General features: G+C 35.7%; 1 long non-coding RNA gene across 1 annotated transcript; it reads left to right on the top strand.

Annotated features, from left to right (window-relative positions):
- Nucleotides 1-8721: 8721 nt before the first annotated feature.
- On the top strand, nt 8722-11128 carry LOC120162074. Its single transcript, XR_005519528.1, has 3 exons — nt 8722-8760; nt 10192-10313; nt 11096-11128. It is a non-coding gene; the product is annotated as an uncharacterized LOC120162074 (long non-coding RNA).
- The last annotated feature ends 13754 nt before the right edge of the window (nt 11129-24882 follow it).

Genomic DNA, 24882 nt, shown 5'->3' with positions numbered 1-24882 from the left:
CACCGATGTCCTCCCTTTTCTCCGGAGGCGGCGGCACGTGTGGAGGTGAAGCGGTCAAAGTTTCCGACTCGTTGAAATCGAGCTCTCCGCCGTTCAAAAAATTGAACCAAGCTTTGTAAGTATCTCGAAATCGATTAAAATAATTTTTAGGATTTTTTCCGGGAATTTTCCGATATCAGTGCACTGTTCACGCGCCCCCACGCGTCGCCACTGCGCGTGGGGAAGGAAAAATGACCTGTTTGACCGGTTTTGTAACCCATTTGACCGGTCACGACCCGACTCGTTTACCCGACCCGTTGACCCGACCCGTTGACCACCGTTGACCAAAACTTTGACTGGCTTTGACCGGGCATTAAACGACCTTTGACTTCGACCGAGTATACCTATCCTGACATTTTTCGACGTTCCAAATCCGATTCCGCTGTCCGTTTTTCGAAATTCGAACCCGAAGGCCTCGAAATTGCCGGTCAAACCCGTTGACTTTGATTTTGATCGAAAATTCCAAATTTCCGAAAAGTCATATTTTATGCTTTCGACGTCCTGAATCCGAAGTCCGTTTCGCCAAATTCAAACCCGATAAGTTGTCTTTCACTGATTTATCACCCGATTCGATCCGTTTATCGCAATTAAGCTCCGTTTCTGATATAATTTATGTTAATATGTATCTGAGAAATTATTGGAAGTTGAATTGAAGATCAAAGGCGTGCGAATGGAATTTTTATGGTCGATCAATATTGCACGAAAATTGAGGTAATACTTTACTACCTCTTTATGCTTTATGAAACATGTTTATATTGATAAATGCATGAACAAGATAATGTTGGTCACTTTGGTGGAGTTGAATAATTTATACACTCGATATGATGTGGTAGAAATTCTGTAAATAATTACGGATCGAATGACTAATATAGGAGATTGAGGAATTGTTAGATTAAATTACAAGTTTGTGATTAGTGATAAAGAAATCAGCCTTGTATCTACAACTTATAATTTATTTCATCAAAGGTTAAATGTTAAAGGTACTTGGATGAGAAATTATGAGAATACTCCGGTAGGGTAAAATTATGAAAATACCCTTATGTTATAAAAAGATAAGATTTGAATATGGAAGTTAGATAAGAGGATTTTATAGACATATTGATCTGATAAAAATATTGATGTGCATAAGAAATGTTAGTTTTATTTGGAAATTATGGATAATTGGTTTTAATCCTATGAGAGTTTGTGAAGGATACTAGAAGTTTGTTAAGAGAACCGTTTCAAGATCAGAGAGTGTTCAATAAAGCAATTAATCATGAGATCTCTAAATTATATTATTTTCGTTAAGAGCTAATATCGAAATTATCTGGTTAAGAAATTACGAAAATGCCCTTAAGAGGTAGAATAGTATGAGTTGACTCTGAATGAGAAAATACTTAGGGGATTCGTACTTAACTCGATTAAGTACGGATTTAATTGTTAAGATCCTGACTTAGTGCAGGAAAATTCCTGATATTCCGTTTGTAAAATCTGAGAAGGCACTTGACCCGGAAATATCCGAGTTATGAGTAAATACCTGAAGAATAGTTTGTTGGGTTGTTCTGTTGTCAAAATTGTTCGAAAGGACTGAAATAAATGATAAGATAGAATTTAATAGTAATATCAAATAGAAGGAAATGATTAAAGTACACTGAATCTGTACAATGACCAAGAATACCACCAAGCTCAAGAATGATTGGATATCCTCGAGGTCTGAAATGAATGGAATAAAATTGAACACCAAAATACCCTTATGACCTGTATTAAGTAAATGTCTTGGATTAATTAAGGAATCCAAATAAGCATAGGTGTTGGACTACCTTTAAAAGTTATGGAACAAAACTTAAGTGAGTAGATCAACCCTAAAGCTATGTCAGTACCTGAACGGCATAAATATTACTTGAATGTGTGTTTGTCTTCTCAAGTTTGGCTCGATGATAATTTTGGAAGTATTCAGCTCAACTCAACTCTAGATCGCGTTAAGCACTAAGAATTGGATATTTGTTCGACAAATCAACCACGAAGACCGAACTGAACAGAAGTACAATATGTATCCGAAATTTAGAGACGTCCAAATTAATCTGGAAAACTCTGAAGTAATTGGAATGGATTTGACTACTAAGTGAAATAAGTAACCTCAATGACTAAGATTTTAATAAGTGATTTGGATGAGTCTGGAAACGTTAATGAACATACACGATGTACTGTTCTTCTGGATCATGAACTACAAATCAAACACGTCAGTATTTCATGATATAGTGGAAGCGTAAAAATGAAATAAATACATTGGAAGATCTATTCAGTGATGATTCCGAAGATGATCTATGGATAAGAATTTTTGGTATTAAAGTGTAAATACCCTAGAAGGACACGAAATGACCAGTCGATAAGTATTAGTTCTGGGAACTATTCATCTAAGAGTTATTCGATAATGTGATCAATCGACATAGATTGTTAAGGTTCTGAATCTTCGTTGTTAAATTGTTCAATTATCCACTCAATTGATATGGATGTAAAAGATCCTGAATACCCTTCTGATTACGTACAACTTCTGAAAACTGTCCGAATAAGATATGATCTTGATAATTCACATTCTAAATAACTGATGTTTCCGATAGTTATTTAAATATTCCTATAGTGATCCTAAATACCGACATTCTATCTGTAAACTGAAGATCCGTGTTTCTCTGCCTTATAAGAGTATCTAGTCCCTCTAAATAATGTATATAAACTCTGGTGTGTTCTCTACTCACATGAATATTTTATCTAATTTTCGATTTGAATTCTGATCTGATACTTGACATGGATTCTGATATGATATCTGACATGGATTCTGATATGATACTTGACTTGGATTCTGATCTATTACTTGACTTGGATTCTGATCTGTTACTTGACCTGATTTATGTTTTGATTTTTGATATATCCGTTTACGGATGGAAAATGTTTTAACTGGGGGGTATTGTTGAAGGAAGAAGTTTCGCAGGTTCCTCGGCTTTGTGCTCAGGGCCTTATATGATGTGTTGGGTTGGGTGTATGGTTCTGGGGAACCTACACATTATGATGTGTTGGGATGGGGCTATATATATATATATATATATATATATATATATATATATATATATATATATATATATATATATATATATATATATATATATATATATATATATATATATATGTTTTAAAAGATCTGAAAAGTTACATGATTTTTGGGAACACACTAGATAACCTATTCTGATCTCCTGAACTCAGTCATCCGAAATATTTGTCTGAACTGAAAGCTCATTGTCTGTTACCATCTGAAATATCAGTAGGATCTCTGCTCAGCATAAAAATCTATAAATGTTCGGAAATAATAAGGATATGTATGTTTATCTGTATATGCACGTTCTTCAGCATCATCTGGTAGTTCTGTATTACTGAGCTTTTCGAAGCTCACTCTATTGCTCACCTTTTCAGGTTAAAAGAATTGTACCAGTGCAGTTATCGACATCAGTAAAGGAATTCTTCCGGCGTTGTTTCCAGAGAATGGTACATGTGATTAGGGGGCATGTAATTGTATTTTGATTTATATACAAGTCTGAAAATCTGTTTTATTTTTTAATAGCGACAAATGATTTTATAAGTTTACATGTTCTGATAAAAAGTTTTAAATTTTCCGCTATTTTTACAGTGGGTCGCTCCGGTGGCCCAAATGTGACTTCCCGGATCGGATCGGGTCCTCCGCATCGGTCTGGGGGGTTACAATTAGTGGTATCAGAGCTATGGTTTGAGTCAAAAATTTTCAAGATAGACCGGCCGGTCGGATGTCAAAATATGTCTGATCAGTACATGCCCCTAGACTGCAATCGTACCTCTATGAGTTGGAACTCCATGGTTGAGTCCCTATCTGTAATGAGTAAACCTAAGTTTCTATTCGTTAAGACTCTACCTTTGCAAAAAGAAATACCAGTAACATCTGTATAAATGATGTAAAGTACCTCACGAGCCATGTGAGAGTTAATTATCCGAGAAATTCTGACCTGACTCCGGAAATGAAATTGAGATATGCTGCTGCTCTATGAGCCTATTCACGTAGCCAAGGCTGAATTGATTTCACAAGGATAAAGTTGTTTTGATTATTTAGTTGGACTGAGGGAGAATTTTGAAGAGATTGATTACTCGAGAAAATTTTCGTTCAGATTCTTTTATTGAAATGAGGAAAAGTTATGATAAGAATGTATGCTCAGCTAGTTAAGGATTAGTGAAGGATTCGTATTTCTATAAGAGCTACATGAAAGATATGAAAGAGCTGATGGAAGTTTCATTTCTGCAATTATGTGACACGAATGAATTTCGGGGACGAAATTCTTTTAAGGAGGGGAGAATTGTAATACCCCAATTTAGGGGCTAAATTTAAGAAATTATAAAGTGGTGTATTTAATTTGGTATTTTTAAAGAAACAATGGGTTAAATTGCAAAATTTTAAAGTTGGCAAACCATTTTATGAAGTGCAGGAAGTTCAGTGGCAAAACTCTTGGTTTAGCCATTTTTAATTATGAGATGATATATACCCCCAATCTCCCGTATGTTTCTGGAAATTTTTCCAGTTTTCCCTCTCCCGTCAACCCTCCTTCGAACTCCGATCTACTCGCCGTCCGACCTCCGATCGACAAGCCAAAACCACCATCGTGTTCATTGTCAACCGAGGAACAAAACCCCTCAAACCTTTTGTCGTGAATCATCGCTGTTTGTCGTGAATTTCAGTTGGAAATATCATCGGTAATAACTCGGTTTTAGTTGGTTTTTCATCGATTCACGACGATCGGGTCATCCGTTTACGACACTTCCCGCACCATCGTGTTCCTTGAGCCGTTCCGAGTCCACCGGTGTCCTCCCTTTTCTCCGGCGGCGGCGGCGCGTGTGAAGGTGAAGCGGTCAAAGTTTCCGATTCGTTGAAATTGAGCTCTCCACCGTTCAAAAAATTGAACCGAACTTTGTAAGTATCTCGAAATCGATTAAAATAATTTTTAGGAATTTTTTCGGGAATTTTCCGAAATCAGTGCACTGTTCAAGCGCCCCCACGCGCCGCCACTGCGCGTGGGCAAGGAAAAATAACCGGTTTGACCGGTTTTGTAACCCATTTGACCGGTCACGACCCGACCCGTTGACCCGACCCGACCCGTTGACCCGACCCATTGACCGTTGACCGGCGTTGACCACTATTGACCAAAACTTTGACTGGCTTTGACCGGGCATTAAACGACCTTTGACTTCGACCGAGTATACCTATCCTGACATTTTTCGACGTTCCAAATCCGATTACGCTGTATGTTTTTCGAAATTCGAACCCAAAGGCCTCGAAATTGCCGGTCAAACCCGTTGACTTTGATTTTTACCAAAAATTCCAAATTTCCGAAAAGTCATATTTTATGCTTTCGACATCTTGAATCCGAATCCGAAGTCCGTTTCGCCAAATTCGAACCCGGTAAGCTATCTTTCACTGATTTATCACCCGATTCGATCCGTTTATCGTAATTAAGCTCCGTTTCTGATATAATTTATGTTGATATGAATCTGAGAAATTATTGGAAGTTGAATTGAAGATCAAAGGCATGCAAATGGAATTTTTATGGTCAATCAGTATTGCACGAAAATCGAGATAATACTTTACTACCTCTTTATGCTTTATGAAACATGTTTATATTGATAAATGCATGAACAAGATAATGTTGGTCACTTTGGTGGAGTTGAATAATTTATACACTCGATATGATGTGGTAGAAATTCTGTAAATAATTACGGATCGAATGACTAATATAAGAGATTGATGAATTGTTAGATTAAATTACAAGTTTATGATTAATGATAAAGAAATCAGCCCTGTATCTACAACTTATAATTTATTTCATCAAATGTTAAATGTTAAAGGTACTTGGATGAGAAATTATGAGAATACTCCGGTAGGGTAAAATTACAAAAATACCCTTATGTTATAAAAAGATAAGATTTGAATATGGAAGTTAGATAAGAGGATTTTACAGACATATTGATCTGATAAAAATATTGATGTGCATAAGAAATGTTAGTTTTATTTGGAAATTATGGATAACCGGTTTTAATCCTATGAGAGTTTGTGAAGGATGTAGAAGTTTGTTAAGAGAACCTTTTCAAGATCAGAGAGTGTTCAATAAAGCAATTAATCATGAGATCTCTAAATTATATTATTTTCGTTAAGAGCTAATATCGAAATTATCTGGTTAAGAAATTACGAAAATGCCCTTAAGAGGTAGAATAGTTTGAGTTGACTCTGAATGAGAAAATACTTAGGGGATTCGTACTTAACTCGATTAAGTACGGATTTAATTGTTAAGATCCTGACTTAGTGCAGGAAAATTCCTGATATTCCGTTTGTAAAATCTGAGAAGGCACTTGACCCGGAAATATCTGAGTTATGAGTAAATACCTGAAGAATAGTTTGTTGGGTTGTTCTGTTGTCAAAATTGTTCGAAAGAACTGAAATAAATGATAAGATTGAATTTAATAGTATGATCAAATAGAAGGAAATGATTAAAGTACACTGAATCTGTACAATGACCAAGAATACCACCAAGCTCAAGAATGATTGGATATCCTCGAGGTCTGAAATGAATGGAATAAAACTGAACACCAAAATTACCAAAATACCCTTATGACCTATATTAAGTAAATGTCTTGGATTAATTAAGGAATCCAAATAAGCATAGGTGTTGGACTACCTTTAAAAGTTATGGAACAAAACTTAAGTGAGTAGATCAACCCTAAAGCTATGTCAGTACCTGAACGGCATAAATATTACTTGAATGTGTGTTTGTCTTCTCAAGTTTGGCTCGATGATAATTTTGGAAGTATTCAGCTCAGCTCAACTCTAGATCGCGTTAAGCACTAAGAATTGGATATTTGTTCGACAAATCAACCACGAAGACCGAACTGAACAGAAGTACAATATGTATCCGAAATTTAGAGACGTCCAAATTAATCTGGAAACTCTGAAGTAATTGGAATGGGTTTGACTACTAAGTGAAATAAGTAACTTCAATGACTAAGATTTTAATAAGTGATTTGGATGAGTCTGGAAACGTTAATGAACATACACGATGTACTGTTCTTCTGGATCATGAACTACAAATCAAACACGTCAGTATTTCATGATATAGTGGAAGCGTAAAAATGAAATAAAGACATTGGTAGATATATTCAGTGATGATTCCGAAGATGATCTATGGATAAGAATTTTTGGTATTAAAGTGTAAATACCCTAGAAGGACACGAAATGACCAGTCGATAAGTATTAGTTCTGGGAACTATTCATCTAAGAGTTATTCGATAATGCGATCAATCGACATAGATTGTTAAGGTTCTGAATCTTCGTTGTTAAGTTGTTCGATTATCCACTCAATTGATATGGATGTAAAAGATCCTGAATACCCTTCTGATTACGTACAACTTCTGAAAACTGTCCGAATAAGATATGATCTTGATAATTCACATTCTGAATAACTGATGTTTTCGATAGTTATTGAAATATTCCTATAGTGATCCTAAATACCGACATTCTATCTGTAAACTGAAGATCCGTGTTTCTCTGCCTTATAAGAGTATCTAGTCCCTCTAAATAATGTCTATAAACTCTGGTGTGTTCCCTACTCACATGAATATTTTATCTGATTTTCGATTTGAATTCTGATCTGATACTTGACATAGATTCTGATCTGATATCTGACATGGATTCTGATCTGATACTTGACTTGGATTCTGATATGTTACTTGACCTGATTTCTGATATGATACTTGACCTGATTTATGTTTTGATTTTTGATATATCCATTTACGGATGGAAAATGTTTTAATTGGGGGGTATTGTTGAAGGAAGAAGTTTCGCAGGTTCCTCGGCTTTGTGCTCAGGGCCTTATATGATGTGTTGGGTTGGGTGTATGGTTCTGGGGAACCTACACATTATGATGTGTTGGGATGGGGGTATATATATATATATATATGTTTTAAAAGATCTGAAAAGTTACATGGTTTTTGTGAACACACTAGATAACCTATTCTGATCTCCTGAACTCAGTCATCCGAAATATTTGTCTGAACTGAAAGCTCATTGTCTGTTACCATCTGAAATATCAGTAGGATCTCTGCTCAGCATAAAAATCTATAAATGTTCGGAAATAATAAGGATATGTATGTTTATCTGTATCTACACGTTCTTCAGCATCATCTGGTAGTTCTGTATTACTGAGCTTTTCGAAGCTCACTCTATTGCTCACCTTTTCAGGTTAAAAGAATTGTACCAGTGCAGTTATCGACATCAGTAAAGGAATTCTTCCGGCGTTGTTTCCAGAGAATGGTACATGTGATTAGGGGGCATGTAATTGTATTTTGATTTATATACAAGTGTGAAAATCTGTTTTATTTTTAAATAGTGACAAATGATTTTATAAGTTTACATGTTCTGATAAAAAGTTTTAAATTTTCCGTTATTTTTACAGTGGGTCGCTCCGGTGGCCCAAATGTGACTTCTCGGATCGGATCGGGTCCTCCGCATCGGTCTGGGGGGTTACAATCCATGTTCAATCCGATTGGATCTGCCATAGTCTAACTTTATGACTATATAGTTTCTGACCTTTGCTGACATGTTTTTGTATTTAATTCCAAGCAGTTTCAGGCTGCCATTGCTAGCTCGAGTCCATGGATGGAATTGTAAAAGGCAGCCAACAAGTGAAGTTACCTTCTAGTGAGTTAAAAAATAGCAAGGGTATATTTTCTTATTCTCATTTCAGTTGGTCCATATTTGGTTGTTCGAACTTCTTATTCTCCCTAGTACAGTGCAAAACACTTACTTTGATATAGATGAGTCAAACCCATGTAATTTAAAATGTTAAAAAAAATTAAATAAATTGCCTCTCACTATGACATGATCACATGAATCATGAATGCCTTTGGGAAGTTGAAATGGTGGTGACATGTTATACTTTCAGTTCGTGGTAAAATTTCAGTCATCAATCCTCTATCTAGCTGGTCATCTATTGATTAAAATAATAACCAAGGCTGAGATCACCTTTTGTTTTTTTAAATCAAGGAGTGGAAGAGGAAGAAAATGAAGTTTAGAGAAAGAGAACTAAATCCCTCAATTCTTTTACCTCCACTTTCCTATCAACAATGCAACCATAACTCTTTCATCACCAAGAATGTGACAGGAAATCTTTTAGGAGAACCGAAATCTGTGGCCAACAACACAATACCAAAACCAACTCCCTCAAACACTCACGAAGCATGTCTCCAGCAATTAATGTTCACCACTTTTCCTATACCACCTCAATTTCAAGGAAACAATAGTTTAACTGACATTAGCACAAATCAATGGGCCTAAGGTTTGAGCCTTGTATTTTTCTTGTATGGTCTAGAAATTTCAATGTGCTACAATTTTTTGGCATCTTATTTAGACCTTACCCTGTACATTATACTCTTCTAAATGGTGAGAAAAGGCTGAATGCACTTAAGCCACTTTGTAATCTAACAAGACTGCTTTGCATATTGCATGTGTCCTTTTGCACCTAAGTAGACTTATGTGCATTCCTTGAAAGAAAAATGGTTAGAAAAAGCATGCCATATATTTTTGTGCTTCTTTTGTTTAAGTCTCTTTTATTGTAAGTTTGTAACTCTTTAAATGTTGTAGTTTGAACTGTCAAAAACAGACCCATAGAGTGCATCTTTTGAATTAGTAAGACCAGGTAATCTTGTGAACTTTCAGGAAACATAGAGCTGTACTGATGATTGTTAATTGACCGTAGTGAAGATTTATCTTTATGATATGCTACACGATAGAAAGCTGAAGTTTGGGAAGGCTATTGTCGGAACTGTATATCCTCAAGTTTATAACTACAATAATATAAGCTTTTTGTAATACAATTTTTGGTACGACTTTTATACATACTTTTAGATATTTGAACCATAAACATGGTAATTATTCAATTCCTAGTAACTATAGTTGCTTAGCAAATCACACAAACACAGAATTTTCCCGATTAACTGAATTGAAAGTACTGGGCTACAGCTCTATTTCCTACAGAAACTAAATAATGGTTCTAGCATACTTTGTTAAGGATGTTTGAGTTTATTTTGAGGTGTAATGAGGCATTTCTTTTGCAGATTTTGAGAAGATGCAACTTGGGCTTCAAGAAGAGCAGAAAGTTTGTGATGCTCTCAAAGAGAAGTATACTGCTGCAGTAGGGGAGCAAAGACACTGCAATTCTCTCTTAAAAGCTTTCCAGGTAGGCTACATCGCACATAATGGTTATGAAAAAAAGTAGTCATTTTGGAGAAACATGCTTAAATTGTTTCTGGAGTGGTTTTGGACAGGAAAAGGTGCAAAAATAAAAATCCATTTTCTTAAAAAATGTAAAAATAATCTGTGTGCTGGTTTCCATGATTTAGCAGAACAATTCGATTCGGGGTTTTAATATTATTAGCCCTGATGCTCTTTGATTTGCTGTTGAAGAACATCAACCTCGGCTGCTTGTGCTTGCTGGTGACCTAATTGTTACTACAGGATGCCACCCTCAGCTACATTGTACACGAGTTAGTAATGCGGAGATAACTTGTTCATATTGAATTCGATGCCCAAGTCATTCTCTGAAGTCATTAGAAACTGGACTGGCACCAACATCCACTATGAGTCTTGTACTCCATTTGGTAAAATAATAAATTTGTCTAGCGCGGAAAACAATGGATTGTGCCTTTCTGTTTCCTGTTTTTCCTTTTTGTGTGTGCAAAACTTGTATATGAGATCTAAGCAGAAGATTTCACTTCACCAAACAGAGTGATACCCGGTCCCCAATTTAAATATCGGTTTAGTAGTTTAGGTGATATTGCATTTATCTGGTGGGATGATGGGTGAATAATATCTACTTCTCGTCGGTATTCCAGAAGAGGTAGTTGTGTAGTGATGAGCTGAAGGGCAGAGGGATGTTTGTAATATTATTTTTCTGGAGTTCCCATGGTCTTCCTTTGCTTCTTAGCTTAGAATTCTTACAATGAGCTTATAATTTTTCAGGAGGAATGTGCGAGGAATGAGAGGATTCAGAGAATCTTTTGTGTTGTCAAATCTGCAGATCATGTGCCTGCTCGGTGTCTAAACGGAACCGATTAAGTGATTCACTTTGGGAATAGTCAGCTGGAGATCAAACCATCTTTGATCAAAAGAAATTTTTTTCCCTGTCCTACACAGGTTAGTGTTCTCTTGCTTTCCACATCCAGCTGATCATTGGCGGCCCCCGCCAATTATTTTTTAAAATATTAATTAATATTAAAAAATTATATATTCTCGGGGAAAAAGTTTTACCAGCCCCCCTCAATTTAAAAAGAATTGTTTTATGAAAAATAAAAAAAATATTTTAACTCTCACCCGTGTAGCTGATGATATCCACACTGGCGGTGCATCCATCTCACTAAATTTACATAAACATTATTCACATGAATTGGCATTTCTGGAAATACCAGTTCTTATTGTAAAATAAAATAGTTGCTTAATCAGTATCAAGACATGCTGGCAAAAATCATTATATGAACTGTTGATTTTTTTCTTCAACAACAGTCAAAGTATCCTTTGTAGTTCATATATATATATATATATAGTGATTAACATTCGGTTAATTTACAGCCCTGCGTAATAGAATTTTGCATGCTTTGAGACAATTTATATTTTAATGGCTATTCTTTGTTGTCGGAAAAGGCCCAATGAATATGGAGAAATTTTGAAACCCATTAAATGCGTGCCACAAGCTTAAAATACCAGGCTCCAAACGTTACAAATCAACCTTTAATATTTAAATATGTAATTATATTAATTATATTAATTAATTATTAATAATAAGTGTTTTGATTGATATTATATAAATAATTAAATAATTTGATTTATATAATTTAAAGATAGATGATCATAATAAAATCTCTATAATTAAGTCGATAAATTTATTATATAATATTTAAATTGTTTTTTAAAATTATCTTTCCAAGTCGGATTGACGAAGGCAACGATCCAACAACGAAAAACAAATGAATATAGGCGGCAAATTATGGATAATCCAATAGTGAGAACCCTCAGCCACCGGACAGCTTGAGGAGAGAAATCCAAAAATTGTATGAAATTTCAAAGTATGATTAATTCAATTCTTTATTACTATTTTAATGGATACTCCATGCAATTGCAGTTGAGGGTCCAAATCCAATCCATATATCATGATGATATAAATATAGGCGATTTTCTCGATATATCACCGGTGACCGATGATATTATCGATCTAACACCGGTTATATTATATTTCTCGATCTAACCCCTTAGCAGTAAAGCGCGCCCCCTCCACCGCGTTATACGATGATTTGGCACCACGTGGGGTATAACGCGCCACCTGCACCGCGCTATACGGTGAGCTGGCGCCACGTGGGTATAGCGCGGCCCCTGCAGCGCGCTATACATGTATATCTGACACGTGGGGTATATCACGGTGCAGGGGGCGCTATACCCCCCAACTACCGACCCCTCCTCCCTATAAATACCCCCATTCTCAATCAATTTTATCACACCAAATTCTCTCAAATTCTCTAAATTTCTCTCAAATACTCTCTTTTTAAGGTATATTTTATAATATTTTTACTATTATTTTTTTACTTTATTTAATATTTTACTAATATAATTCTTTTGCAGATATATAATGGAAGGCAGTCAACTTCGATCGGATGTAAATCATATATCTCTACACTTTGCTGATACGGTAACATTTTAACGTTTTAATTTAATTTAAATTATTAGTAATATTTAGTTATTTATTTAATGCATGATTATTATATTAATAATTAAATATTTCGACACTTTGCTGATACGGTAACATTTTAACGTTTTAATTTAATTTAAATTATTATTAATAATTAGTTGATTCATTTAATACATGATTATTAGATTAAGAATTAATTTTTGTAATTATTTATTTTTAGGAGAATGACCGTATATTAGATCATTTTATTAGGAATCTTAAGTTAGTGATACACAGTCGTGTCTTGCCGTATTTAGTAGAGGCTGGATTCGGTTACATAGGTAGATATCAGGGTCACTGTAAGATAGAGCCAGACCTGATTTCTGCCTTAGTAGAGCGGTAGAGGCCGGAGACCCACACATTCCATCTTCCGTGCGGAGAGTGCACGATCACGCTTGAGGATGTTTATATGCACCTGGGGCTTTCGGTGGATGGAGATGTGATATCGGGGATAGCTTCTGGTTCTTGGACTGGTTTGTGTCGGGATAGTCTAGGACGTGTCCCGAAAAATTTTATCGGAGGTAGGATACCGTTAAATTGGTTAGATGCCAATTTTCGGGAGTTGAGCGCAGACGCCTCTGAGGAAGAGGTTAAGATGTATGCAAGGGCATGCATACTGCAGCTGATAGGAGGGTTGCTGATTTCGGACAAATCGCGCAACTTAGTTCACTGCATGTGGTTGCGACATCTTAGCGACTTTCGTCTCGCCGGATCATTCAGTTGGGGCTTGGTAGTTTTGGCTTTGCTGTACAGGGAGATGTGTGGAGCCACTGACTACAGGCGTAATGCTATCGGCGGATGTCTCCTGCTGCTGCAGTCTTGGGCATGGTATCGATTTCCCTTTTTATGTCCCGTTGTGAATAACTCATTCGTATTTCCACTACTTCTGAGGTAATTATAAAACTGATTTTGTATATTAATAATTTTATACAGCGTATAACCATTTTTTTCCCTTGAATAGGTGGTCTACTGATAGAAAAAATCTCCAGGAGCTACCTGATGATTTAGAAAAGATTAGGGTGCTAATCGATCAGAAGGCTGGCACACATGTATGAATTTTAATGTTTAAAAATCGATTTTAGATTATAGTTATATAATTAGATTATTATTTTGATAAAAATTATATATTATTTGTTTTAGTTTGAATGGGTGCCATATTCTACTGATGATGTGAGGGCGGTGATCCCACCTGAGTTGAGGGGTCCATTAGATGTTTGGATAGCGATGGTCCATCTGATCTGTTATGCGACCGTCGAGTGGCACTCCACTGATCGCGTGCTCCGACAGTTTGGTTGTTTTCAACCAATTCCGGAAGCACCTCGCAATATGGATGAGTTGTATAGCTTAGATAGACGCGACAAGACAGATACAGATTGGTTGGTGAGGCATCATGAGTGGGTCGTATTGTGGGAGGATCGACATCGGCGCCTTCCACGTAGAGAGCCCATTTTTACTGACTTCTTGATGTATGCTGAGGATTATTATGAGTGGTTCAACAATAACGGGAAATCGTTTCTACTTCTCGAGGATGCACGAGGGCAGACCTTTCCACGACGTCGACAGAGACGTTCACCGACACAGCCATATATGATGCCGCCATCGCCTTTCCATTACCAGATGCCGCCGCCGCCTTCACCCGGTTTTATGACCCCGCTACCGCCACCGTCATAGATGACCCCTCCTGGAGACTATTATGGGTCTATGTTTGTAGACCCGGCTTGGGGTTCATATGCTGGATATTTGGCGGGTTCTGTAACACCCCAACCCGTATCCGACCCGGATACGAGTCCGAAGTGTCACATTGACTTTTCAAACATTTATTCGTATAAAATAGTGAGTAATTTTAAAACTTTTATAACATTTAACTTATTCAAAACATTTACAAAACTATTCAGAGCTTATACAATATATTCTTTTGATTACATGCCAACTAGAACTTTATATACAAAAATACATATTATTCACCTCTCTTCTGATCTGACATTCGGTAAGGAGAACTGACCTGTCTTGTTCCTCTTTACTTCTCTTTTCGCTTTCCAAACCTACGTGTGAAACAATCACACGCTAAGTCGATGACTTAGTGAGGCATATAAAACATATAATATTTCATATAACATAAAGCATACATAAACATATACCATCATTATCATATTCTCTATCATCACACATAACATCATATGATTCATGAAACACATTTCAAACCACTTATAAACCCATCGTATACATATCACATTCAGTATGTTTGTTTAAATCTCTTTATTAGCCCATGTACACTAGTGAGAACTTAAGGTATGTGAGTACATTGAGGTTGTGCACCAATGCTGTCACCACAGCTCGTATCAATTCCCTTATGGGCACCGAACCTTAGTTCAGTATTCGTCCCGAAGGACCAGTCCATAGATTCCGAAGAACCTAGGTAAACAGTCCATATGTCCCGAAGGACTTATCCAGAGATCATAAAGATCCTTGGCAACTGTCCATAGGTTCCGAAGAACCTAGGTAAACTGTCCATATGTTCCTTAGAACATAGGTATACTGTCCATATGTCTCGAAAGACATAAGTAATTCTGTCCATATGTTCCGTAGAACATAGGTATACCCTCGACTCTTGGCATGACAACTATACCACTAGCTCTCATATTACATCACATGGGCATTATCATTATGAATACATTTCTCATCACTTGTTCTTTCTCTTCTGTCACATACCACATGTATGTGTAACCATGTATTTCATATCATATATCTTATAATAGATTCTTATATCATCATTTGTTTCCTTCCTACCTATTCACAATCACACTAACATGTAATGCAAGCAAGATGTATTAATACATACATGTAATCACATAACTTATATCATATCATTTCTCTTATAAACACATATATCTTATTTTCTGTCACGTATCACATATACGTGTAATCATTGATCTTATAATCCCATGTTCCTTCTCTTCTGTCACATACCCTATGTATGTGTAAACATATATCTCATAAACATATATTTATGAATCTCATATCGTATCACATATTCACATAAACATGTAATCATGTACTCATACACACATAAGCATCATATCATTCACAAATCAAATAACATTTTAGGATTCACTTCTTACCATAGTAACTCCATCACCGGCTCATCACAAGCCAATATTTATTCGATAACATAAGTACAATTAAATTGCACTCACCTTAGCTTTGCTTTGATTCGATTCTAATCCTTCAATTGATTCAGAACGGGATCACGTTCTATAACTACATAATCATACATAGATCTATATTAGTATTATAACTAATATACTCTAATGGTTCACTCTTTAGATTAAGATAAATGTCAATTTCTTCTTTCAATAAGGGTATGCATCGATGCACTACTGATGCATCGGTGCATAAAATACATTCGATGTTGTATTATTATTGGGATGCATCGATGCATGCCTTATGCATCGATGCACTAATTGCATTCGATGTTTCTATTTTAAAAGAGTGCATCGATGCACTACCTGTGCATCGATACACCTTCAAATAAATTTCTGGGTTTTAACCTTGATGCATCGATGCACTATGAATATGCATCGATGCACTCTGCCCAGAACCTCTTTTTGAACCCAAAAATCATCAACTCTTCACTCAAATGCGTCATATTTCATCCCCTTTCATAATCCTAACTTTCATATACATGTTTAAACTCATTTATAATCATTTATCCCATCTTTAACCTTAATATCCTCTCCTCTTTAGGAACTTCAAGAATCATACCCTATTTTCCACATGTTTCAAATCCAATTCTAACACTTAATACTTCTTAATTTAGCTGATGACAAGTCAAATTTAGTTCCCAATTCAACTTATCATCTCTTTTCCAAAGATTCACTTAAAAACCCATTTTCTTTAATCTTTCATAACTCTTTTATCTTTTGATTTTAAGATAACTTAAGCTTTCCTTAAGCTTAGTTATCTTCTAATGATCAAAACCCAACCTTTAATTTAACAAATAATCAAGAAATCATAAACTCACCTTTGCTTAGCTTCCACGGGGAGGAGGAAGAATAAATGAAGAAGAAGATGAAAATGTTTTCATCTTCCACGTTTTCATCTCTTATAAAAGGGATAAAATATCTTTAATGTCAAATGACCCTTTTACCCTTTAATTCCTTTAATAATTACTAACAACTTTTAGGAAATATTTTCAAACAAATCACTGAACTAATCCATTCTTCTACTTTAGTCACCAAATTCTGAAACTTTACAATTTGGTCACTAACCCATAGTTTGGGATGTTACAAATCTCCTCTCCTTTTAAGAAAATTCGTCCTCGAATTTTCACTGCACATCTTGATAAGAATATATCTTCTAATGTTCTTATGTTGCTTCCCTGACTTATTCTTTCTTGTCATCATCGAACACTTACTTTTCAATCCTTTAGTTTTCCAACTATCTTTTTCGTTATACATTCATCTTTTGTTGCTTATCATATAAACAATAACCAATAATATCACTCAATTGTTGTCTTTTCTCTCATTCGATTATGCATTTTTTCCTTTGACCTTTCTAAAATTCATATAATATTACTTATCCTGTATACAGTAACATCAATTCTTATCACTCAAAATCAAAAATCAATCAATTGATTTCTTTCCTCATTTTCTAATTAATTCACCACAATCCAAACTTTTACTCATTCTTTCATCCTTGTCTGTATTACGATACACATAATCTCTTCATATAACCTTACATACTTTTCTTACTTCTAATCAAACTTACAATCTGCACTTCCTTACAACCCTTTATCATATTTAATCATTTAAACACCATCTTTTCATTTCTTTATCCATTTATCCTTTTATTATCAAAATCTTCTCATATACATATCATATCTTTATCACCTCTTTATAACGTTAATAACCAACTTCACTTATACATAACCTCATTCTTTACTATCTCTTATAATTGTATTTTCCTTCATCAACTTCTACTCCTTTAACTTAATATACTCCAACTTGATAACTCTGTTAATCAACATCGATTCTTCTAATCTAAAGCAAAAACCTTCATCTAACCATTCATATACATTCTTTGCAATTGGAATTATTTCAACAATTACCAAATCTTAATAATCATCTCACCCCTTTATAATACTTTTCCCGCTTCAATTTTTATAACTCTAATAGAACTTTTAATCTAATTCACAAAGGTTGTCTTTAACCTTGGTTTATTATCAATTAAATCATTGCTTAATCTTTCAGTACCAGACCATACTAATTGAGTCTATCTGACTCTCTTTGATGGTACTGAACTCTATGAAGCACTAATTCTCTTAATCATATCCACACTCTTGCTTATACCCAATATTATCCCTTCGTTTCAAACTCATAAGCTCTGGCTTCATATACCTTATACACTTATCACTGATGCACTTATCCTTGAACTCTTTTACAAATCCTCACTAATTCATTTAATCTTTTAACGTCCCTATGGTGACGCTCGTTCACCATATTCCATCTTATCAACATAATAACAAACTTCTCAATTTAATTTTTCCACTATGGAGAAATGAACATCTTCTAGCATTATCTTCATATCATTTATCCAAAGGTCTGTAACAACAGAGCCTTCCCTAAATTCACCCTTGAGCTCGGGTGCTCATAACTCTTTTAACTATTTCGATACATTCATTCTATGAGATAACGAAGTATACAATTGAAAACACATCGGAATATCATTCAACATCCTGAATCATTCTCTAATCTTATAGAGACATTCCCTGAGGTTTTCGCTCTTCTCCCTGCCTGGCCAGGGCAGGTGAATGCTATTACCTTCAGGTCTATCGTCTTGTATTTCAATTTAGAAACTCTCATATTTTCATGTGCTCATATCATTTCTTCTATCACATATCACGTGTGCATATGCTCATCCAATTCATATTGTATAACATATGTCAATTGCATATGTTCACATATCATCCATCATATCATATAAACATATATATATCTCATAAATCATTCTCAGTATTCACTTATCTTATATAACATAACAATTTAACTCTATTAACAAGACAACACACTCCTTACCCTATCAGATCAGATTTTTTTTTCACTTTGTGTTGGCATGTACACTTTTTAAAACACTTTTGATTTCGTTTTTAGCCTAGAATCGGCTAAACCGTAGCTCTGATACCATTAAATATAACACCCCAACCCGTATCCGACCCGGATACGAGTCTGAAGTGTCACATTGACTTTTCAAACATTTATTTGTATAAAATAATGAGTAATTTTAAAACTTTTATAACATTTAACTTATTCAAAACATTTACAAAACTATTCAGAGCTTATACAATATATTCTTTTGATTACATGCCAACTAGAACTTTATATACAAAAATACATATTATTCACCTCTCTTCTGATCTGACATTCGGTAAGGAGAACTGATCTGTCTTGTTCGTCTTTACTTCTCTTTTCGCTTTCCAAACCTACGTGTGAAACAATCACACGCTAAGTCGATGACTTAGTGAGGCATATAAAACATATAATATTTCATATAACATAAAGCATACATAAACATATACCATCATTATCATATTCTCTATCATTATCATTAAGAAACACACATAACATCATATGATTCATGAAACACATTTCAAACCACTTATAAACCCATCGTATACATATCACATTCAGTATGTTTGTTTAAATCTCTTTATTAGCCCATGTACACTAGTGAGAACTTAAGGTATGTGAGTACATTGAGGTTGTGCACCAATGCTGTCACCACAGCTCGTATCAATTCCCTCATGGGCACCGAACCTTAGTTCAGTATTCGTCCCGAAGGACCAGTCCATAGATTCCGAAGAACCTAGGTAAACAGTCCATATGTCCCGAAGGACCTATCCAGAGGTCATAAAGATCCTTGGCAACTGTCCATAGGTTCCGAAGAACCTAGGTAAACTGTTCATATGTTCCTTAGAACATAGGTATATTGTCCATATGTCTCGAAAGATATAAGTAATTCTGTCCATATGTTCCGTAGAACATAGGTATACCCTCGACTCTTGGCATGCCAACTATACCACTAGCTCTCATATTACATCACATGGGCATTATCATTATGAATACATTTCTCATCACTTGTTCTTTCTCTTCTGTCACATACCACATGTATGTGTAACCATGTATTTCATATCATATATCTTATAATAGATTCTTATATCATCATTTGTTTCCTTTCTACCTATTCACAATCACACTAACATGTAATGCAAGCAAGATGTATTAATACATACATGTAATCACATAACTTATATCATATCATTTCTCTTATAAACACATATATCTTATTTTCTGTCACGTATCACATATACGTGTAATCATTGATCTTATAATCCCATGTTCCTTCTCTTCTGTCACATACCCTATGTATGTGTAAACATATATCTCATAAACATATATTTATGAATCTCATATCGTATCACATATTCACATAAACATGTAATCATGTACTCATACACACATAAGCATCATATCATTCACAAATCAAATAACATTTTAGGAGTCACTTCTTACCATAGTAACTCCATCACTGGCTCATCACAAGCCAATATTTATTCGATAACATAAGTACAATTAAATTGCACTCACCTTAGCTTTGCTTTGATTCGATTATAATCCTTCAATTGATTCAGAACGGGATCACGTTCTATAACTACATAATCATACATAGATCTATATTAGTATTATAACTAATATACTCTAATGGTTCACTCTTTAGATTAAGATAAATGTCAATTTCTTCTTTCAATAAGGGTATGCATCGATGCACTACTGATGCATCGGTGCATAAAATACATTCGATGTTGTATTATTATTGGGATGCATCGATGCATGCCTTATGCATCGATGCACTAATTGCATTCGATGTTTTTATTTTAAAAGAGTGCATCGATGCACTACCTGTGCATCGATACACCTTCAAACAAATTTCTGGGTTTTAACCTTGATGCATCGATGCACTATGAATATGCATCGATGCACTCTGCCCAAAACCTCTTTTTGAACCCGAAAATCATCAACTCTTCACTCAAATGCTTCATATTTCATCCCCTTTCATAATCCTAACTTTCATATATATGTTTAAACTCATTTATAATCATTTATCCCATCTTTAACCTTAATATCCTCTCATATTTAGGAACTTCAAGAATCATACCCTATTTTCCACATGTTTCAAATCCAATTCTAACACTTAATACTTCTTAATTTAGCTGATGACAAGTCAAATTTAGTTCCCAATTCAACTTATCATCTCTTTTCCAAAGATTCACTTAAAACCCCATTTTCTTTAATCTTTCATAACTCTTTTATCTTTTGATTTTAAGATAACTTAAGCTTTCCTTAAGCTTAGTTATCCTCTAATGATCAAAACCCAACCTTTAATTCAACAAATAATCAAGAAATCAGAAACTCACCTTTGCTTAGCTTCCACGGGGAGGAGGAAGAAGAAATGAAGAAGAAGATGAAAATGTTTTCATCTTCCACGTTTTCATCTCTTATAAAAGGGATAAAATATCTTTACTGTCAAATGACCCTTTTACCATTTAATTCCTTTAATAATTACTAACAACTTTTAGGAAATATTTTCAAACAAATCATTGAACTAATCCATTCTTCTACTTTAGTCACCAAATTCTGAAACTTTACAATTTGGTCACTAACCCATAGTTTGGGATGTTACAGGTTCAGCCTCATCACCCATGGCCGCAGCACAAACACCGCCTCTTGTACAATTTTCACACTCAGCGATGTCTGTGTTTTATGACTTTTCCCAGTTTTCGCAGGCCGGTGGGATAGTCAGTCATACACCTCCAGGGTCCTTATTCTATGGAGGTACTTCATCGTCATCAGCTCCTCATGTACTTGCGCAAGATGACGACGACGACGATGACGATGGTGATGATGATGACAGCGAGGAGTCAGAACCAGTGATACGAAGAAATCCTCCTCAAGACCGACAGCCACCGCCCTGCATAACATATTCGCGTCGCAGGCATCGATAGATTTTGTTTTTATTATATTTGTATTTACTTTATTTTGTTAAATTGTAATTTTTTTTTATTTCTCATTTAATACTTACTTTATTTTGTTTTTTTAATGTATTTTAGTTCGTTTTTTTTATTACCATTTAATATCAGTTATTGTAATTTGGTTATCATTTACCATTTAATACTTATTGTTATTAGTTTGTTAAAATTTAATGATTGTGTTTGTTTTTTAAATCTTCATCGGTGATTATCAAGTGACATTAACTTAAAGTAAATGCAAATTAAAGTAGAAGAATTATTATTTGATAATAAAATATATCATTTCCTCATCAATTGTTACTTGATGACAACATAAGTGGACATGTTTTTCTAGTGTGTCCTGGGTTTCTACAATGCCCACATCTTTTGTCTTGTCTAGATCTTTCTCTAATATTCATATCGCAATGAATTCGATTGGATTTTGGACGACCACGCTCCCTCAATAAACTTGGATTTGGTACAATCGGAAGCCAATCTTGAACCTCATCAGGGTCTTTGTCATTACCTATGGGGGGAAACTCAAATTCGTATACCTTAAAAACTTCAGATAATAGGCATACGGGATCCACAAAATGGTTATAGTCTTGACGTGTATGCGAGCAAGCTGCTATCACATGAGAGCATGGATACTTCAGAGCTTGAAAAAACCCGTAGTCGCACGTTCTGTCCCTTAGATTTACTCTTAACGACACAACTTCAATCCCTTGAAGAGGTCGCGGTAACTCTGTGACACGAAACATTTCATGCCTTCTAGAGAAGCTTGTTACAAACATTCCATTTGATGCAATAATTTTTTTCTGTAGATCTGCAACTAATCTAGGGTGATAGACATGACCGCCTTGCATCCAGGTTTAAGCTTGTCCCCCAAGTTTCGCAAAAAGCGTCCCAAACGAAAATATGTAGTCTTTACCAAAGCCGCTACAGGTAAGTGACGTGCACCCTTTAAGGTTGAATTGATTGCCTCTGCCATGTTGGTCGTCATGTGTCCATATCGATATCCAGCATCATATGCGTTCGTCCACATTTCTTTATCGATGAGGCTGATGTAATTATATCCTTCCTCGTTCTTCGCCCGCAACTCTTGAAACATTGATTCAAACGTTCGAGGAAGTAGTTCGTAACCTGATCAAAAAATATATAACTTACTAACTTGCTGTCTTTGCAAAATTAAAACGATTGAAAGATAACAAACTTGCTAAGTTTCACTTACCCATGCGCACAATTAATTGACGCTCATCATTATTCTTGTACCTTCCATGGTAGTTCGCGGCAATGTGTCGAAGACAATACCTATGTTGGACAAAGGGTGGTTGCCACATTGGACCCAAAGACTCCATTGTTTCTTTGATCACAGCTCCGCGATCTGAAATGACACAGATGTTTTCCCTCGTGATAACATGTGGACGTAAATTTCAGAGGAAAAAAGCCCAAGAAGCTGTATCTTTTCCTTCGACAAGAGCAAAAGCAACTGGAAGAATGTTGCAATTCTCATCTTGGATAACTGCCAATAATAAAACTTGCTTGTATTTTCCATACAAGAAAGTCTCGTCGATCTGGACCACAGGTTTGCAGAATTTGACAGCATTAACGCACTATGGGTAACTCCAAAAAACCCGGTAGAATTGGCATCGATCGCGAAGAACTCGATCATTATGGTATGCATAGGAGGTTTCGAAGTCCACAATTGTCTTAGGATTCAACGTTCGCACCAGCCTAAACCAACCTGGAAGTTCGTTGTAAGATGCATCCCATTCGCCATGAAGTTTGACAATGGCATTTTGTTTTGCCAACCAAGTTTTTTTATAGGAGACAGTGTACCCATACTGCAATTTTATAGTTGAAATCAACACTGCAACAGCTATATGAGAGCTTGCTTTGACCATGGGCATGATGGCTTGGCATATCACTTCAGAGTCCAAGTTAGGATGATCTTGGTTGACCCCTCCAGCACAACATGTGTGAGGACCGTTGTATATTGTTATTTCCCATCTGTTGTTTTTCCTCTTCGATACGCGAACCATCCAATTGCATCCGTTTTCGCGCTGGACACAGTAGCATACATATTTTTCGGTCGTGGAGCGGTCTACTCTGGACTGAACAGAATTACGAATATTGTAATTTTTGATAGCCATCATCGCTTCTTCTTTGCTTGAAAACTCCATGCCTAAAGATAACTCACCATTATTTATTGATGAGTAATACCCATAGTCACCGAGATGAGGCATATCCGCAAATTCTGGCTCGTACATTGCACCATAATCAGCTTCATACATGTATGCAGGAGGGTCAGTTTGTGCCACATTTCCTGGAACTTCATCATCATCGGAGTTGAATTGCGGTGATTCTGGGTCAATGAACAATCCAGTCTCAGCATCATCCGCACCAGGCTCACGAAGCGGTTATTCTGGTGGAGATGATGGTTCCTCCATGCTCTCCACATTTAGGTCAAAGAACATACTACTTGCACGCCTTCCCCTTGAACTGGAAGGCATATCGACATTGAGATCGAAAAAACTCGCAGTCGAATGTCTCCTCCTAGAACTTGAAGCCATCGCGTCAAATGGAAACTGCACAGATGGTTGCGTTGATGGCATCTCCATATTAAGGTCAAAGGGATTTGCAGATGAATGCCTTCCCCTTGAACTGGACGCGATGTTGCCATACAGATTGTTCATCGACCTACCTTGGTACATATCGTAAGGAGTTGTGGATGAATGTCTCCCCATTATGGCATTAAAATCATTACACATTACTGTCGTCGGGCTATCAACTTGATCAACTTGTTCAGTCAGCCCATAGTGGGAGCTTAATGATTGACCCCGAACAACACGCACTTGAACAAAATGTGCATACATCTCAATAGCGGCATCTGAATAATTACTTTGAGCTTCAACCATCATTTCAACATCATCATTGTTCGAAAGTTCGAACGCTGTATAAGTTAATGGC

Source organism: Hibiscus syriacus, unplaced genomic scaffold, assembly GCF_006381635.1.
Source record: "Hibiscus syriacus cultivar Baekdansim isolate YM2019G1 unplaced genomic scaffold, ASM638163v2 tig00111402_pilon, whole genome shotgun sequence".
Lineage (NCBI taxonomy): Eukaryota > Viridiplantae > Streptophyta > Magnoliopsida > Malvales > Malvaceae > Hibiscus > Hibiscus syriacus.
Note: the sequence above shows the minus strand (reverse complement) of the source record. Positions and strands in the feature narration are given on the sequence as shown.